At 43.1% G+C, this 19,421-nt stretch overlaps 1 long non-coding RNA gene across 1 annotated transcript; it reads left to right on the top strand.

Annotated features, from left to right (window-relative positions):
• The first annotated feature begins 314 nt into the window (after window positions 1-314).
• Window positions 315-19,226, top strand: LOC122565100 (uncharacterized). The gene is made up of 3 exons (XR_006316084.2): window positions 315-383; window positions 13,653-13,819; window positions 17,922-19,226. It is a non-coding gene; the product is annotated as an uncharacterized LOC122565100 (long non-coding RNA).
• Window positions 19,227-19,421: the final 195 nt, after the last annotated feature.

The following is a 19,421-nucleotide window of genomic DNA, read 5'->3' as shown; positions in this document are numbered from 1 at the left end:
TATATTGAGAAAGTAAAATTCTTGGGAGGTACTTCAAGAATGTCATTTCATGGGCTGAGAAATTTAACTTGAGGTGTGTAACATGTCTGAATTATTCACATCGGCACTACATAGGATTATGATTGTAACTCTGAATCTGACATTACAGTTTTCTACAAAAGGGGTGAGTTCCTGGAATCAGTGAGACACATTGCATCACTGCCAACTGTTTGTGGCAACTCATGTTGACAGCTATGCAGGAAATACAGAACTTCGGACTGTTCTGCTTTCCTGAAGCTGCCTTTCTCAGAAAGGCAATTATTTGGCTAGTTACAGGATTTGGTCCCATTTATAGACTTCAGATGGATGTGTAAACTTTTGGATGTCTGTGTATGCATTAAAGGGTGAGTGCTTTCATGGATCACTGAACCCATTTACTTCTTTAGGGCATTTTATTAGACATCTTTACATCTCTTACAATGATTGCTGCTGGTCTCCTGTTTCTTAAAAATGCTTTTTGGCCTGTGTTTATTGCAGTTAGTTTATTATATATATTTATTGTACACTTTCTGTTTCTTTATTCACTCATAGGACATGGGTACTGCTGGCTATGCCTTTATTGCCTACCCATAGTTGCACTTAAGAAGATGGTGATAAGGTGTCTTCTTAAACCACTGCAGTCCCTGTACTATAGATTGACCCACAATGTTGTTAAGGAGGGAATTTCAGGATTCTGACCCAACAACAATGAAGGAATGATGAATGGCTTGGAGAGGAATTTGCAGGTGGTGGTGATCCCATCATCTCCTGCCCTTGTCCTTCAAATGACTGTGGTCAAGGGTTTGGAAGGTGCTGTTTGGAAAATGTTAATCAATATATCTAAGTATGCACAAAAGACTTCCTAGGGCAGGTCTCGAATGCCTTTTCAAAGATGCTGTGGGCGAGGATATTTTTTCCTTCCTTAAGAATTACTGAGCTGAATTTTGAGGATCACATTCAGTGAAAATAAAGTGCTAACATACTGAAAATCATAACGGAAGATTCACTGCCCATTTCCATTAGTCATTATCACTACCATCTTCCTAGAATCTTAAATTTAGCAACTACAGCAATCACTTAATACCCCTACACAAGTTTAGACCCTGCAAAGCAAATATAACCTCAACTTGTCTTTGTATCTTAACAACTTAAAAACAGAAATAACACTGAGGGAAAAGACCACTCAATAATCCTTTGCAGTAAAGGCCCATTGACTTGGATGATAGTGCCACTCATGGACTCTTGCTGAAACTTGGTACATCCTTCAGCACTAACTACTGTAAATCTCTTGGATCACTGCTCCTTACTGCATTCTTCAAAATTGCAGCTTGCAATGAAAGCAAGATAGTGAGACAGCAACATTTCCTGGGATACAGCAAAACCTGCAGTAAGACTTCCATTTGTGAGCAACCAGGACTATCAGACAGTATCTCACTGGTGAACACTTCCATTAAGTAGTAAAACTATATTGTTAATACAACACCAAATCATCTTAACTCTTACGCTTACATGTCATACCAATAGGTCATAACATCAGATGACTGATAGACATATTGAACTTTTAACACAACATGTGACTTTCGAAACAGGATATAAAGCGAAAGATCACTGTTAATGTAAATTCAGTGGTAGTCTGGAAAAGGCTGTGTAAAGTGTCAGGGAATTTTCAAACAGAGTGACTTAAAAGGAAGAGATAATTAGGCACTGACTAACATTCTTCCTCCCCCCTCACCCCACCAGGAGAAAACTATATTCTGTTGATTATATACCGAGCTACAGATGTTTGTGTTTCAGAAATATATAAAAATAGAGACATTAAAAAACACCTGCAACCCTTGGCCTCTGTCTGTTAACGTTGATAAAGCATGGCACACTTTATCAACTCTGACTCTCCAGCATCTGCAGTCCTCACTTTCTGCCCTCTGTGTGTTGGGGGCTGATGTGCTGATGTGTGTGAAGGCTACTCCATGAAGAAGACAGAAATCAGACAAGGCAGGTAAACAAAACAGACTCTCTTGCTCTGAGAGCTGGAACACAGACAAACTAGTGAAGTCGTCAGCAAAAGGTCCTGGTCAAATACGTATCAGCTAGACACTGAGGCATGAATCATAGAGTCATACAGACTTACAGTATGGAAACAAGCTTTTCAACCCAACTTGTCCATGCCACCCAGTTTTCATAATTAATCTAGCCCCATTTGCCTGTTTTTGGTCCATATCCTTCCATACCTAGCCCATCCATGTCCTGTCCAAATGTTTCTTAAATGGCAAAATTGTACTTGCCTCCACCAATAACTCTGGGAGGTCATTCCAGATACTCACCTCCATCTGGGTGAAAAAATCACCTCCGGACCCTTTTGTACCTCACCCTCTCACCTTAAACCTATCCCTGCGAGTGTTAGATTCTCCTACTATAGAGAAAAGCTGTTGGCTATCTACATGATCGATGCCTCTCTTGATTTTATAGATCTCTTTAAGGTCACCCCTCATTCTCCTACACTCCAAGGAATAAAGTCCCAGCCTTTTCAGCCTTTCATTATAACTCAAACTTTCTATCTTGAATCTTAAAATCAACTGTTTCATACCAACATCAACATTGCTATGTCATTTGACTTAACAGCTGCAACATTGCATATTTTAATCTTTTCAGAACCCAAAGTCTGATTCAGATTTATTTAACCCATTATCTTTTAATTCAATTCAGTTTTCTAATCTGTGTATATGTGTCTCGCATTTCTTGTCTTTTCTGACAGTTGGTAGGTTATATATCCACCCCTTCTTTAACTTCAGTATGCCTGGTAAATTTGGCTTCTTTAAAAACATAAATACGTTTGGATTTGGAAAAGGTATTCATGGGGGAAGGATTTTTTTAAAAAAAATTAACCTTGTTACGAGCAACTGAGAGGTGACACTTGATCTTTCCTCATCCAGGGATATAACCAATTGTGATTATGCTGCTCAGCATTGTAATGAATTGGAGATTCTTGCCTGGAGATCTGTTGTAACTCTAAGCTACTCACTCTACGAAGCACTACTCTGTGCTTTAGCTAAAGTTGGGGGATGTCTATGGATGCTCAGGTGACAGCTCTCGAATGAATGGCTGCTGATTTCTCACAGCTCAGGACCAGCAGAGACCAGCTTGGTCTAGCTCACTAACCTGCAAGCTACATTGTGGGTGTGGTTGAGTGGGTGGAGTGGGAGCAGATCTCCTGTCATCCTCAGAAAGGATAGTATTCTTACTCTTCCTGCCATGGACCTGCAGGCCCTCACTGACAGTGAGTTGCAGTGGAGCTGACTATGGTGGTTCAGTAATCTTTTGGAATCCCACAGCAATATAATCCTCAGCATTTAGAAGCAAGCAGCTACTGAGAAGGCTAAGGATTGAGTGACACCTAGACTGAGCTTCCTTTAAAGAGCTGGTGACACAAACTCCTGTGTGTAGGTCAGAGCTGCAGTATCCACAGAGGTGACTATATGCTTCATGGTAGGCTGCAGGCTGCAGAGGTCACTGGGTAGAGTGGGGCACATGCTAGAACAGAACTCAACCGACATCTCACTGTTTTGTGGTTAAACTTAAACAGGTCATTCGATATCCCAAAAAACACCTCACCAAGGAATCTCCATCTGTAGGTTGGGCCACTAAAAGCTGCATCTCCATTCTCAACAGAACAGTGACCTGGACTGCAAAATGGAAATTATTTTCCTGCATTTCCCTTTTCACTGACTCTTGAACCTGCTGGTCAATCCCCTGGGATACCTCCTGACCATTAGTTCTGATTTCTGAGCTGGTGCTTGGTAGACATAGAGCAAGGGCCATTGCATTTTTGGAAAAGGTTTCCACTCCAAAGCTTCATCTTTAATGGAACCACAAAATTGTTACAGTACAGAAGGAGGTCATTCAGCCCATCATGTTTGCCCTGTCTCGTTGAATATTTTAACTTAGTGTCAAATTTCTGCCTTTTCCTCATCAGCCTGCACATTTCTATTTAAATAATCATTCGATATCCTATTGAATGCCTCAATTGATTCTGCCTCCACCATACTTCCAGGCAATGCATTCCAAACCCAGGCTACTCACTGTGTTGCTGCGGAAAAAGTTTTTTTTTCTCTCACCTCATATTTGCTTTTCTACAAAACACTTTGAAACTGTGCCTTCTAGGTTTTGATCATTTTCCAAGCAGGGATAGTTTCTCCTTAACTATTCTGTCGAGACACACTCACAATTTTGAAAACCTATCAAATCTCCCCTCAGCCTTCTCTTCTTCAAGTACAACAGTCACAACTTCTCCAAAGTATCTTCATATGTGAAGTTTCTCATTCCAGGAGCAATTCTTGGAAATCTCTTCTGCACTTTCTCCGATGTATTTATATCCTTCCTATAGTGTGGTACCCAGCTGAGGTCTAGCCTGTGTCCTCTATAAGTTCAGCATAACTTCCCTGCCTTTGTACTATATGCCCCTATAAATGAAGTTTAAAATAATTTATGCTTCATTGACAGATCTCTCTACCTGACTTGATTTGACTTTATTTGATTTATTGTCACATGTATTAATTACAAATAAAACGTTGTTTAGTGTCCCCACTCTCTGACACCATTTTAATTACATAGGAATGTCTACCCAGACCTCTCTGCTCCAGCATACCCTTTAGAATCGTACTCTTTAGTTTATTTTGTCTCTCAATGTTCTTTGTACTAAAGTGTATCACCTCACACTTCTCTGCATAGACCTTCATCTGCCACTTGCCTGCCCACTCCACCAAATAGTCAATACCTTTTTAAAATTGTACACTGTCCTTTTCACAGATTGCAGATCTTTCAAGTTTTGTGCCACCCTCTACACATCAAGGTCTAGATCATTATCAGGAAAAGCAAGGGTCCCAATACGAACCCCTAGGGAACTCTGGTACAGACCATCCTTCAGCCTAAAAAATACTCATTCACTGTTATTGTCTATTTCAGCAGCAGGAGTTAGGAGAGCGCGATCCAGGGGGCAACTGGGAAGGTAAATCTGAATGTTACATACTTATCTCATGAATCAGCAGAGCGAAGGCTGAACAAGAGCAGAAGCCTATGAGGGCGGCACGGTGGCACAGTGGTTAGCACTGCTGCCTCACAGCGCCAGAGACCCGGGTTCAATTCCCGCCTCAGGCGACTGACTGTGTGGAGTTTGCACATTCTCCCCATGTCTGCGTGGGTTTCCTCCGGGTGCTCCGGTTTCCTCCCACAGTCCAAAGATGTGCAGGTCAGGTGAATTGGCTATGCTAAATTGCCCGTGGTGTTAGGTAAGAGGTAAATGTAGGGGTATGAGTGGGTTGCGCTTCGGCGGATCGGTATGGACTTGTTGGGCCGGAGGGTCTGTTTCCACACTGTAATGTAATGTAATCTAATCTAATGCCAACATGGGAACCGCTGAATAAATGAACTTATATATTCGGGCAGTCGTGACCAAGACTCCCAGATGGTATGTTGCTTCCCGGGGAAGAGTGACAGGGATGTCTTGGATCGAATCTTAAAGAGGGAGGGTGAACAGCCAGAAGTCGTGGTACACATTGGTACCAATGATATAGCTAGGAAAAGGGATGAGGACCTGAAAAGTGAATATAGGGAGTTAGGTTGGAAGCTAAAAGGCAGAATGAGCAGGGTAGTAATCTCAGGATTGCTACAGGTGCCACGGGCTAGTGAGACTGAGAACAGAGAGTGAGTGCAGCTGAACACATAGCTGCAAGGCTGAGTAGAAGGGGGGGTGTCTTCAGATGTGGATCATTGGGATACCTTCTGGGGAAGGTGGGACCTAAACTGGAGGGGCACCAGTATCCTGGGCGGGAGGTTTGCTAGAGCTCTTCAACAGGGTTGAAACTAGACTGGCAGGTGGATGGGAACTGGAGCTATGGATCAGAGGATAGGATGGCTGGTGAACAGGCAAATACAGCATGCAGAGAGTCTGTGAGGAAGGATAGACAGTTGTTAGGGCAAAGTCGCAGTCAGTGTAATGGGTTGAAGTGTGTCTATTTTAACGTAAGAAGTGTCAGGAATAAGGGTAATGAACGTAGAGCATGGATCGGTACTTGGAGCAATGACATTGTGGCCATTACAGAGACTTGGTTATTACAGGAGCGGGGATAGTTGTTGGATGTTCCGGGGTTTAGATGTTTCAAAAGGAATAGGGAGGGAGGTAAAAGAGATGGGGAAGCGGCATTGCTAACCAGGGATTGTATAACAGCTGCAGAAAGGGAGATCATCGAGGAGGGTTTGTCTACAGAGTCAGTATGGGTGGAAATCAGAAACAGGAAAGGAGTGGTCATTTTATTGGGAGTTTTCTACAGACTCCCCAATATAAACGAGACATGGAGGAGCACATTGTGAGGCAAATTTTGGAAAGGTACAAATGTAACAGGATTGTTGTCGTAGCTGACTTCAGTTTCCCGAATATTGAACGGAACCTCCTCTGTGCAAATAGTTTGGATGGAGCTGTTTTTGTCTGGTGTGTCCAGGAAGGATTCCTGACTCAGTATGCAGATAGGCTGACTAGAGGGGAGGCCACATTAGATTTGGTGCTTGGCAACAAACCAGATCAGGTGTCAGATCTCTGTGAGAGAGCATTTCAGTGATACTGATCACAATTCCCTGATCTTTACTCTAGTCATGGAGAGGAATAGGAGCAGACGGTATGGGAAGATATTTAGAGTCATAGAGATGTACGGCACAGAAATGGACCCTTCTTCCAACTCATCCATGCCGATCAGATATCCCAACCCAATTTAGTCCCATTTGCCAACACTTGGCCTATATCCCTCCAAACCCTTCCTATTCATATACCCATCCCAATGCCTTTTAAATGTTGTAATTGTACCAGCCTCCACCACTTCCTCTGGCAGCTCATTCTGTACACATACCAACCTCTGCGTGAAAAGGTTGCCCCTTGGGTCTCTTTTATATCTTTCCCCTCTCATCCTAAACCTATGCCCTCTAGTTCTGGACTCCCCAACCCTAGGGAAAAGACTTTGCCTATTTACCCTATCCATGCCCCTCATGATTTTGTAAAACTCTACAAGGTCACCCCTCCACCTCCAACACTCCAGGAAAAACAGCCCCAGCCTTTTCAACCTCTCCCAATAGCTCAAATCCTCCAATCCTGGCAACATCCTTGTAAATCTTTTCTGAAACCTTTCAAGTTTCACAACATCCTTCCAATGGAAGGGAGACAGAATTGCACACAATATTGCAAAAGTGGTCTAACCAATGTCCTGTATAGCCGCAACAAGACCTCCCAACGCAATGCTCTATCCGATAAAGGAAAGCATACCAAATGCTGCCTTCACTATCCTTTCTACCCGTGACTCCACTCTCAAGGAGCTATGAACCTGCACTCCAAGGTCTCTTTGTTCAACAACATTCCCCAGGACCTTACCATTAAGTGTATAAGTCCTGCTCTGATTAGCTTTTACAAAATGCAGCACTTCGAATTTATCTAAATTAAACTCAGTTGGACACTCCTCAGCCCATTGGCCCATCTGATCAAAATCCCATTATATTCTGAAGTAACCTTCTTTACTGTCCACTACACCTCCAAATTTGGTGTCATCTGCAAACTTACTAACTATACCTCCTATGTTCAAATCCAAATCATTTATATAAACTACAAAAGTCATGGACCCAGCACCGATCCTTGTGGGAAACCATTGGTCATAGGCCTCCATCTGAAAAGCAACCCTCCACCACCACCCTCTGTTTTCTACCCTCGAGCGAGTTCTTTATCCAAATAGCTAGTTTTCCCTGTATTCCATGAGATCTAACATTGCTAACCAGTCTCCCATGAGGAACCTTGTTGAAAGCCTTACTGAAGTCTATATAGATCATGTCTACCACTCTGCCCTCATCAATCCTCTTTGTTACTTCTTCAAAAAACTCAATCAAGTTCGTAAAACATGATTTCCCACGCACAGAGCCATGTTGACTATCTCTAATCAGTCCTTGCCTTTCCAAATACATGGATTCTCTCAAACAACTTGCCCACCACCGATGTCAGACTCACCGGTCTATAGTTCCCTGGCTTTTCCTTACCACCTTTCTTAAATAGTGGCACCACGTTCGTCAACCTCCAGTCTTCCAGCACCTCACCTGTGATTATCAATTATCTAAACATCTCAGCTAGGGGCGCAGCAATCACTTTTCTAGATCCCCAGAGAGTTCTAAGGTTCGCCTCATCAGGTCCTGGGATTTATTCACTTTTATGCATTTTAAGACATCCAGCACCTACTCCTTTGTAATATGGACATTTTTCAAGATGTCACCATCTATTTCCCCACATTCTATATCTTCCATGTCCTTTTCCACAGTAGATACTGATGCAAAGTGTCCGTTTAGCTTCACCCCCATCTCCTGTGGTTCCACACAAAGGCTGCCTTGTTCATCTTTGAGAGGGCCTATTTTTTCCCTAGTTACCCTTTTGTCCTTAATGTATTTATAAAATCCCTTTGGATTCTCCTTAATCCTATTTGCTAACACTAACTCATGTTCTCTTTTTGCCCTCCTGATTAAGTATACTCCTACTGCCTTGAAACTCTTCTAAGGATTCACTCGATCTCTGCTGTCTATATCTGACACATGCTTCCTTCTTTTTCTTAACCTAAACCTGAATTTCTCTAGACATCTGGCATTCCCTACACCTACCAGCCTTTCCTTTCACCCTAAAAGAAATATACTGTCTCTAGATTCTTGTTCTCTCATTTCTGAAGGCTTCCCATTTTCCAACCGTCCCTTCACCTGCGAACATCCGCACCCAATCAACGTTTGACTGTTCTGGCCTAATCCTGTCAAAATTGGCCTTTCTCCAATTCAGAACTTCAACTTTTAGATCTAGTCTATCTTTTTCCATCATTATTTTAAAACCAATAGAGTTATGGTCACTGACCCCAAAGTGCTTCCCCACTGAAACCTCAGTCACCTGCCCTGCCTTATTTTCCAAGAGTAGGTCAAGTTTTGCACCTCCTCTAGTCGGTACATCCAAATACTGAATCAGAAACATTTCTTGTACACTCTTAACAAATTCCTCTCCATCTCAACCCTTAACCCAGCCTATGTTTGGAATGCTAAAATCCCCTATCATAACCACTCTATTATTCTTACAAATAGCTGAGGTCTCCTAACAAATTTGTTTCTCAATTTCCTGCTATTAGGGTATCTATAATACAATCCCAATAAAGTCATTATCCCTTTCCTATTTCTCAGTTCCACCAAATAACTTCCCTGGATGTATTCCCAAGAATATCCTCCCTCAGCACAGCCGTAATGTCATCCTTATCAAAAACGCCACTCCCCCTCCTCTCTTGCCTCCCTTTCTATCCTTCCTGTTGCATTTGTATCCTGGAACATTAAGCTGCCAGTCCTGTCCATCCCTGAGTTACGTTTCTATAATTGCTATGATATCCCAGTCCCATGTTCCTAACCATGCCCTGAGTTCATCTGCCATCCCTGTTAAGCCTCTTGTATTGAAGGAAATGCAATTTAATTTATCAGTCCTAACTTGTTCTCTGCTTTGTCCCTGCCTGTCCTGACTGTTTGACTCACTTGTTTTCTCAACTGTACCAGTCTCTGATTGATCTTTTTCCTCACTATCTCCGTCCACCTCACCCCCACCCCAACCCCCACCACCACCACCTGACTAGTTTAAATCCTCCCGAGCAGCTCTAGCAAATCTCCCTGCCAGTATATCTCTTCCAATTCAGATGCAATCTGTCCTTCTTTTACAGGTCACTTCTACCCCAAAAGAGCTTCCAATGATCCAAAAATGTGAATCCTTCTCCCCTGCACCAGCTCCTCAGCCATGCATTCATCTGCTCTATCCTCCTATTCCTATCCTCGCTAGTTTGTAGTATGCGAATAATCCAGATATTACTACTCTCAAAGACCTCCTTTTTAAATTCCTGCCTAACTCTCTATATTCTCCCTTCAGAATTTCCTCTTTTCCCTTCCTATGTTGCTAGTTCCAATGTATACAACGACCTCCTGCTGGTCCCTCTCTCTTTTGAGAATATTCTGCACTCTCTCCAAGATATCCTTGATCCTGGCATCACGCACCATTCTGATCTTTTGCTGCTGGCTGCAGCAAGATCTGTCTGTGCCTCAGACTAGAAAATCCCCTAACACAATCGATTGCTTGGAGCCCGATGTACCCCTCATTACATTAGAGCCATTCTTGGTACCAGAAACTTGGCTGTTCATGTTACATTCCCCTGAGAGTCCATCACCCCTTCCATTTTCCAAAACAGCATACTTGTTTGAGATGGGGATAACCACAGGAGACACCTGCACTGCCTGCCTATCCCTCCTATCCTTCCTGGAGTTAACGGGGGGAGGGAGAATTACAATGCCATTAGGCGGGAACTTTGGAGTATAAATTGGGAGCAGATATTCTCGGAGAAATGCTGACAGAAATGTGGAGGCTGTTTAGGAAGCACTTGCTGATAGTGCTGGACATGTTTGTCCTACTGAGGCAAGGAAGGGATGGTAGGGTGAAGGAACGTTGGATGACAAGGGATGTGGAACATCTAGTCAAGAGGAAGAAGGAATCTTGAAGAAGGAAGAGGGTTGAGGAAGCAAAGACCAGACAGGGCTCTGGATGGTTACATGGTGGCCAGAAAGGAATTGAAGAATGGACTTAGGAGAGCTAGAAGGCAGGTTGGATTAAGGAAAACCTGAAGGCCTTTTACATCCATGTGAGGAACAAGAGGATGGCCAGAGTGAGGGCCAATCAGAGATAGTGGTGGGAACTTGTGCCTGGAGTCTGAGGAGGTCGGGATGTCCTTAATGAAAACCTTGCTTCAGTATTCACTAGTGAGAGGCATCTTGTTGCTTGTGAGGACAGCATGAAACAGGTTGATATGCTTATACATGTTGATGTTAAGAAGGAGGATGTGCTAGGAATTTGAAGCACATTAGCACAGATAAGTGTCTTTTTTCAGACGAGATATACACAAGGTTACTATGGGATGTGAGGGAAGAGATTGTTGGGCTTTTGACAATGATCTTTGTGTTCTCATTCTCCACTGGAGTAGTACCAGTTGATTGAAGATCGGCAAATGTTATTCCCTTGTTCGAGAAAGGAAATAAGTTTAACTCTGGGAATTATAGACTAGTCAGTCTTATGTCTGTGGTAAACAAATTATTGGAGAGGATTCTGAGAGACAGGATTTATGATTATTTGGAAAAGCATAGTTTGATTAGAGATAGTCAGCATGGCTTTGTGAGGGGCAGGTCATGCCTCACAATCCTCATTGAATTTTTTGAGGATGTGACAAAACATGTTGATGAAGGAACAGCAGTGGATGTGTTGTGTATGGATGTGTTGTGTTTAGCAAGGTGTTTGATAAGGTTCCCCATAGTAGGCTCATTCAGAAAGGAAGGAAGCATGGGATACAGGGGAATCCAGCTGTCTGGATACAGAATTGGCTGGCTCATAGAAGATAGAGGGTGGTGGTAAACGGAAAGTATTTCAACCTGGAGCTCGGTGGCCAGTGGTGTTCTGTAGGGATCAGTTCTGGGACCTCTGTTCTTTGTGATTTTTATAAATGATTTGGATGAGGAAGTGGAAGGGTGGGTTAGTAAATTTGCTGATGTCACTAAGGTTGGTGTAGTTGAGAATAGTGTGGAGGCCTGTCATAGCTTGCAACTGGACATTGACAGGATGCAGAACTGGGCTGATAACTGGTGGAAGGAGTTTAACCTGGAAAAGTGTGAAGTGATTCATTCAGGAAGGTCAAATTTGAATGCAGGTTACATGGTTAAAGGCAAGGTTCTTGGCAGTGTGGAGAAACAGAAGTATCTTGGGGTCCATTTCCATAGATCCCGCAAAGTTGCCACCCAAGTTGATAGGGTTGTGAAGAAGGCATGTGGTATATTGGCTTTCAATAGCAGGGGGATTGAGTTTAAGAGCTGTGAGGTTATGTTGCAGCTCTATAAAGCCATGGTTAGATCACACTTGAAATATTGTGTCCAGTTCTGGTTGCCTCACTATAGGAATGATGCAGAAGCTTTAGAAAGGGTGCAGAGGAGATTTACCAAGATGCTGCCTGGACTGGAGGGCATGTCTTATTGAGGGAGTTAGGACTTTTCTTATTGGAGCGAAGCAGGATGAGAGGTGACTTTATAGAGATGTACACAATAATGAGAGACATAGATAGAGTGGTTAGCCAGAGATTATTTTCCCAGGGTGGAAACAGCTTTCATGAGGTGAAACAATTTAAGGTGATTGGAGGAAGGTTTAGGGGAGAGGTCGGTTCTTTACATAAGAGAGTGGTGGGTGTGTAGAATGCACTGCCAGCAGTGGTAGTAGAGTGAGATACATTAGGGACATTTAAGCAACTCTTGGATAGGCACATGATGATAGTAAAATGTGGATATGTAGGTTAGTTTGATCTTAGAGTAGGATAAAAGGTCTGCACAACATTGAGGGCTGAAGGGCCTGTACTGTTCTATGTTCTGTTTGTATTCAAGTTGTTTCTTTCCTGTTTATTCCACGACCTATCATTTTCCTTGCTAGTCTGTTGTGTGGTGTATATCACATGCCTGTTGGAAGTCCCAGTGTGAAACAACAATAGTCTTGCCCTCATCAACTCTCTCTGTTACCTCTTTAAATACTCCAGCAAATTATGATTTTCCTTTAACCAGTCCATACTAATTTTTCCAAATAAACCCACACTTTTCCATTTGACTATTAGTTCTAACTTGAATGATCATTTCTATATGGTTCCCCATCACTGAAGTTAAGCACTGGTAATGGAGAACCTGGAGAAAAAGGGGAAGGGACTGTAAAGATAAAAGCTGAGGAAGCCATGAATAATTTCCCACCCTTGACTATATTGAGGTCCCAGCACCTGGTGAGCAAGAGGAAGAAGAGATGGAGGTTACAGAAGCAATCACCAGTCTTCCCATTTCCAGTGTTTCTGGAGCGTCCTCCACCCAGGATCAGCATCATTTCCTGGTCGATCTGAGTAAGTAAGTGAATGTAGAGTATGGAGAGGGGAATGGGTTTTCTTTAGGTTTACATTCTCATGTGGGCAGCACGGTGGTACAGTGGCACAGTGGTTAGCACTGCTGCCTCATAGTGCCAGAGACCTGGGTTCAATTCCCGCCTCAGGCGACTCCCTGTGTGGAGTTTGCACATTCTACCCGTTTCTGCGTGGGTTTCCTCCGGCTGCTCCGGTTTCCTCCCACAATCCAAAAATGTGCAGGTTAGGTGAGTTGGCCATGCTAAATTGCCCGTAGTGTTAGGTGAAGGGATAAATGTAGGAGAATGGGTATGGGTTGTTTACGCTTCGGCAGGTCAGTGTGGACTTGTTGGGCCGAAGGGCCTGTTTCCACACTGCAAGTAATCTAATTTCTTTTCTTTTTGTGACTTTCTTCTCCTACAGAAAAAGTTGCAGAAAATGGTTCAACTTTATTACATCCCAGGGACTCAACATTGAGTTCTCCAATTTCAAATAACCTCCCTTCCCATCCCCTGACTCCCTTCCCATCCCCTCCCCTCCCCTTCCATTCTTCCCTGCCACCCACCAGATTCTTTCCTCCCAATGACCAAACAGGTCGTACCCTTTATCTGTCTTCACCTGTCCTCACTTCATCCTCTTTATTTGCAGCTACCCCACACTCACCCCCAGTCCTGAAGATGGGTCCCACCTGAAACGTCGCAACTCCTGATGCTACCTGGCTTGTTGTGTTCTTCCAGCCTCCTGCCTGTCTACATTAGCTATGTTAAGGCTTCTTCATCAGAACAGCATATCAAACGCAGCAAGCTTTGAGACAGGTGAGGAGATGTTTGTACAAGTGAATGGCTGCAAAGGTGGGAGCAATCAACAAAGGAGTGAAGTATTTGAGTGTTGGGAACAGAGATATCTGCTTACTGCTCTGTGATTTGTTTCATTGTGTAACACCTTATTCCTTCACTGATTTCACTCATTGATGAGGTAAGAAACAATCCTCCACCACCATATTGTCTTCTATCTTTAAGGCAGTTCTGTATCCAAATGGCTAGTTCTCCTTGAATCCCATGAGATCTAACCTTGCTAACCAGTGTCCCATGGGGAACCTTGTCAAATGCCTTACTGAAGTCCATATAGATCATGTACGCTGCTCTGCCTTCATCAATCCACTTTGTTACTTCTTCAAAAAACTCAATCAAGTTTGTAAGACATGATTTCCCTAATCAGTTGACTATCCCTAGTCAGTCCTTGCCTTTCCAAATACATGTACATCCTGTCCTTCTGGATTCCGTCCAACAACTTTTGAGCGTTATTATTAAATTTGTCTTGGAGTGTGTTATCAGTCTTCTTTACCACGTGCTTAAAGTTCAATTCTGGCTGACCAGTGTCTTGTTGACCAGTTCCTGGCAATTGTATTGTTAAATTCAGTAACCTTATTCTAACAGTGGGATCATAGAATGAAAAGTTCATATAAAACATAGAAAAGTACAGCACAGAACAGGCCCTTTGACCCACAATGTCATGCCGAGTTTTCTTTTATCCAGCAGGTTTATTTGGAAGAACTAGCTTTCAAAGGCCTACTCCTTCATCAGGTAGCTATGAAGCAGGATCATAATACACAGAATTTATAGCAAGAGATCTCAGTGTCATCATATGGTGAATAAGAGAAAAGATTTAGTAATGTGATTTAGTAATGGAAGGTCCAACTTAGGACATGATATGATTGAAACAAATGTGACACAAAATCAGCTTTTTGTTTGTGACTTCTGAGGGTTCCTCAGTAAAATGAGTCTGGACATTCTTCAGCCTCTTACATTTGATCTTCTACCACAACTTTCTGGATGAAGTAAACTGCTTATCTCACAATTGTTAATTTGTTGATGGCTCTGTGCATTTTCTTGATTGCAGTATGAAAGACACTTTCTGCTCCTGCATGCTGTTCCTTTTGCATAACAACATTACACCTTCTCCATGTGGAGCAAAGGACCACCTTTTCAAGAACAACTGGTGATGAACAATACATTTTGCCTTGCTAGTGACACCCATACACAGAGAATTAATTTCTAAAAATGTTGTATTAGCAAGAAATCATTTAGATGTTTCTACCTGCTATTTTAACGCTTTAAAGGCAATGTTCTTAAAATAGTCTTTTGAATTACTTGAAGTGATTTTTAAAATAATATCAAGCCGCAGTCCATTGGTTTACACAATCAATGTTCTACAAAGTGGACTTAAGATCTTAAGATCCCAGACTTAGTTGTAACTCCCAACTGAGTTAGCTGTGGCAGGAGAAAGAATATTAATTTAGTTTCAGTGTCACTGGCTGGAGGTGGCAGAACATGAAGCAGGATTCCTGCTGTGAATTGGATTTAATGCTTTCTTCTGCATTGGTTCACTATGCAACAGCAAAAGGCATACCAACATGAATTTTGAACAAAATTGAAATTAGTAATGATGTACTAATGTCCACTACTGTAATATTAAACCAGACTGGGATGGTAAGGTCCTGAGGAGTGTTGCTGAACAAAGAAACCTTGGAGTGCAAGTTCATAGCTCCTTGAAAGTAGAGTCGCAGTAGACAGGATAGTGAAGAAGGTGTTTGGTATGCTTTCCTTTATTGGTCAGAGTAATGAGTACAGGAGTTGGGAGGTCATGTTGCAGCTGTACAGAACATTGGTTAGGCCACTTTTGGAATATTGCGTGCAATTCTGGTCTCCTTCCTATTGGAAGGTTGTTGCGAAACTTGAAAGGGTTCAGAAAAGATTTACAAGGATGTTGCCAGGGTTGGAGGACTTGAGCTATAGGGAGAGTCTGAACAGGCTGGGGCTGTTTTCCCTGGAGCAGCGGAGGCTGAGGGGTAACCTTACAATGATTTATAAAATTATGAGGGGCTTGGATAGGATAAATAGACAAGGTCTTTTCCCTGGGGTGGGGAAGTCCAAAACTAGAGGACATAGGTTTAGGGTGAGAGGGGAAAGATATAAAGGGGACCGAAGGAGCAACCTTTTCACACAGAGTATGGTACGTGTATGAAATAAGCTACCAGAGGAAGTGGTGGAGGCTGGTACAATTACAGCACTTAAAAGCCATCTGGATGGGTATATGAATAGGAAGGGTTTAGAGGGATATGTGCCAAGTGCTAGCAAATGGAACTAGATTAAATTAGGATATTTGGTTGGCATGTTTGACTGAAGGGTCTGTTTCCATGCTGTATATTGAGAACATAGAACAACGAACATTACAGTTCAGTACATTTCCCATCAATCACCACCCTCTATCTTCTTTCAGCTAGCCAATTTATGATCCAAACCATTAATTCACCCTCAATACCACGCGTCTGTATTTTGTGCAATAGCCTACTGTGGGGAGCCTTATCAAATGCCTTACCAAAATCCATATACACCACATCAATTACTTTCTCCTCATCGACCTGTTTGGTCACCATCTCAAAGAATTCAATAAGGTTTATGAGGCACAACCTACCTTTCGCAAAACTGTGCTGACTTTCCCTAATCAACTTATTCCTCTCTAGATGATTATAAATCCTATCTCTTATAACCTTTTCCAACACTTTACCCATAACCGATGGAAGGCTTGCTGGTGTATAATTACCAGGATTGTCTCTACACCCCTTCTTGAACAAGGGGACAACATTTGCTATCCTCCAGTTTTCTGGTACTAATCCTGTAGACATTAACGGCATAAATATCAAATCCAAAAATTCTGCAATCTCCCCCAGCTTCCCAGAGAATCCTTGGATAAATCCCATCCGGCCCAGGGGACTTATATATTTTCACACTCCCCAGAATTGCGAACACCTCTTCCTTGTGAACCTCCATCAGTCTATTCTCATAGCCTGTATCTCAGTATTCTTCTCAACAACATTGTCTTTTTCCAGTGTGAATCCTAACAAAAAAGTTGGCACTTCCCCATCTCCTTGGACTCTACACACAACTTCCCTCAACTATGCTTGATTGGCCCTAATCTTTCTATAGCCATTCTTTTATTCCTGACATACCAATAGAAAGCTGTCAGGTTTTCCATTATCCTACCTGACAATGACTTCTCATGACTCTCTTGGCTCTTCTTAGCTCTCTGTTTAGGTCCTTCCTGGCTAACCTGTAACTCTCAAGTCCTAACTGAGCCTTCATGTCTCATCCTAACATAACCCTTCTGCTTCCTCTTGACAAGAGATTCAACTTCTTTAGTAAAACAATGACTCTCTTGCTCGACCACTTCCTCCATGTCTGACAAGTACATACTTATCAAGGACATGCAGTAGCTGTTCCTTGAATAAGCTCCACATTTCAATTGTGCCCATCCCCTGCAGTTTCCTTCCCCATCCTATGCGTTCTAAATCTTGCCTAATCGCATCGTAATTGCCTTTCCCCCAGCTATAACTCTTGCCCTGCAGTATATACCTTTCCATTTACATCTCTAAAGTAAACATAACCAAATTGTGGTCACTATCACCAAGGTGCTCACCTACCTCCAAATCTAACAGCTGGCCTGGTTCATTACCCAGTACCAAATCGAATGCGGCCTCGCCCCCTTGTTGGCTTGTCTACATACTGTGTCAGGAAACTATCCTGAACATTTGACAAAAATGGACCCATCTAAAGTACTTGAACTATAGTATTTCCAGTCAATAGTTGGAAAGTTAAAGACCCTATAACAACTACCCTGTTCCTCTCACTCCTATGCAGAATTATCTTTGCTATCCTTTCCTCTACATCTCTGGAACTATTCAGGAGCCTATAGAAAACTCCCAACAGGGTGACCTCTCCTTTCCTGTTTCTAACCTCAGCCCATACTGTGTCAGTAGATGAGTCCTCAACCATCCTTTCTGTCACTGTAATAATGTCCTTAACTAACAATGTCATATCTTCCCTTCTTTTACCATCTTCTTTGTTCTTATTGAAACAGCTAAACCCTGGAACCTGCAACAACCATTCCTGTCCCTGCTCAATCCATGTCTCCGAAATGGCTGCAACATTGAAGTCCCAGGTACCAACCCATGCTGCAAGTTCACCCACTTATTCCGGATGTTCCTGATGTTGAAGTAGACATACTTCAAACCACCACCCTGCTTGCCAGTGAACTCTTGCAATCTGGAAACCTCATCTCTGACCTCGCTACTCTCAACCTCCTGTACACTGGAGCTACAATTCATGTTCCTGTCCCCCTGCTGAATTAGGTTAAACCCTCCCAAAGAACATTAGCAAATGTCCGCCACAGGATATTGGTACCCCTCTGGTTCAGGTGTAGACCATCCTGTTTGTAGAGGTCCAACCTACCCCAGAATGAGGCCCAATTATCCAGGTATCCAAAACCCTCCCTCCTGCACCATTCCTGTAGTCATGTGTTCAACTCCTCTCTCTCCCTATTCGTCACCTCGCTAGCATGTGGCACAGGCAACAAACTAGAGGTAACAACTCTGTTTGTTCTAGCGCTAAGCTACCATCCTAGCTCCCTGAATTTCTGCCTTACATCCCCATCTCTTTTCCTACCTATGTCATTAGTACCTATGTGGACTACGACTTGGGGCTGCTCCCCCTCCCCCTCAAGGATCCCAAAAACATGATCCAAGACATCACAAACCCTGGCACCTGGGAGGCAATACACCAACCGCAAGTCTCTCTCATTCCCACAGAACGTCCTATCTGTCCCCCTAACTAATCCACCAGTGACTAATGCTCTGCTCCTCTTCCCCCTTCCCTTCTGAGTAGCAAGGACAGACTCTATGCTAGAGACCCTTGCCCCATGGCATATCCCTGGTAAGTCCCTTCCTCAACAGTATCCAAAACTTTTGTTGTTGAGGGAAACGGCCACAGAGGATCCCTGCACTGTCTGCCGGTTCCCTTTCTGTCCCCTGACTGTAACCCATCTGCCTTTTCCTTGCACCTCTGAGGTGTGACTACCTTCCTGTAACTCCTCTCAATAACCCCCTCCACCTCCCGAATGATCCAAAGTTCATCCAGCTCCATCTCCAGCTTCAGCTCCCTAACGCGGTTTTCGAGGAGCTGGAGTTGGATGCACTTCCTGCAGAGGAAGTCACCAGGGACACTAGTGGTGACCCTTACCTCCCACATTCTGCAGGAGGAACATTCAACTGCCCTAACCACCATTCCCACCATTCAAAATTCCCAAAGAAACTGTAGAAAAATAAAGAATTAAAAAATCTAGTTACCTTACCAATCCGGGGCACAGAGCCTTTTTTTTGTTTAGAAGGATGTGTGGGATACACTACCTAAGCAGTGTTTTGGGTAACGCAACCACCCAAATATATTACCTCACTTACTCAGCAGTCCTGTGTCCTCTCCTGCTCAACGTGTGCTCCACCTATTCACGAGGTAAGCTTTTAAATCAGTGATTCACCTTCCCAGCAGCCCCCTGGTCGACCCTCCCACTCTTCCTGCTGCTGCA

This window comes from Chiloscyllium plagiosum, unplaced genomic scaffold (genome assembly GCF_037043375.1).
Source record: "Chiloscyllium plagiosum isolate Xiang-an unplaced genomic scaffold, Cpla_swu_hap1 HiC_scaffold_28, whole genome shotgun sequence".
NCBI classification, from domain to species: domain Eukaryota; kingdom Metazoa; phylum Chordata; class Chondrichthyes; order Orectolobiformes; family Hemiscylliidae; genus Chiloscyllium; species Chiloscyllium plagiosum.
The sequence above is the reverse complement of the archived record's forward strand: the minus strand, read 5'-3'. Positions and strand labels throughout refer to the sequence as shown.